The sequence below is a fragment of the Galeopterus variegatus genome, unplaced genomic scaffold (assembly GCF_000696425.1).
Source record: "Galeopterus variegatus unplaced genomic scaffold, G_variegatus-3.0.2 Scaffold11175, whole genome shotgun sequence".
Taxonomy (NCBI): Eukaryota; Metazoa; Chordata; class Mammalia; order Dermoptera; family Cynocephalidae; genus Galeopterus; species Galeopterus variegatus.
The window spans coordinates 9,628-10,216 of NW_007737286.1; positions in this window are offsets into that span (position 1 = coordinate 9,628).

The window sequence follows — 589 nt, forward strand, 5'->3', positions numbered from 1 at the left end:
AATAATCACCTTTAGGGACAATCGTGAGAATTAAATGAAATATATGTCGTAGTCCCTACCACACAGGAGGTTCCCAATAAAAGATGGTTTAGCTTTATTATGAAACAAATAAAAAACCTGCAGGCAAAACTCAAACGAAACTCGAAACTCTGTCATAACGATACAGACCAAGTTTCTGGGCCTCACCTCTTAATCTGAAAGTACCCCTTTGAACCTCAACGAAAATGAATGAATCAAGTGGAAAAAAGAAGTCGCAGGGCGTGCATTTATCGCGAGCTGTACTGTGTGTAGAGTCGCCTAACCAGCCAGCCGCCTGCGAACTCAAAAAAGCGTCTGGCTCTCTACCTCCTGACGGGGGGATCTGTCTAGGGAAAGACCCCTTTCCCTCCTTTCCTCTTGTAATGCGGCTGCGCGGCCGAGGTTACTGTCTCATTTCAGCTGCCGTAGTACGTGAGACCCGGCAGCGTGCACCTATTGGCTGGGCCTGTTTGGCGCCAAAGCGCGGTCAGGTCTGCGCACAATAGGAGCTCGGCAGCCGAGAGACGGGCGACCGTTTTGGCCTAAGAGCTGGCGGTTGACGAGGCCGTGG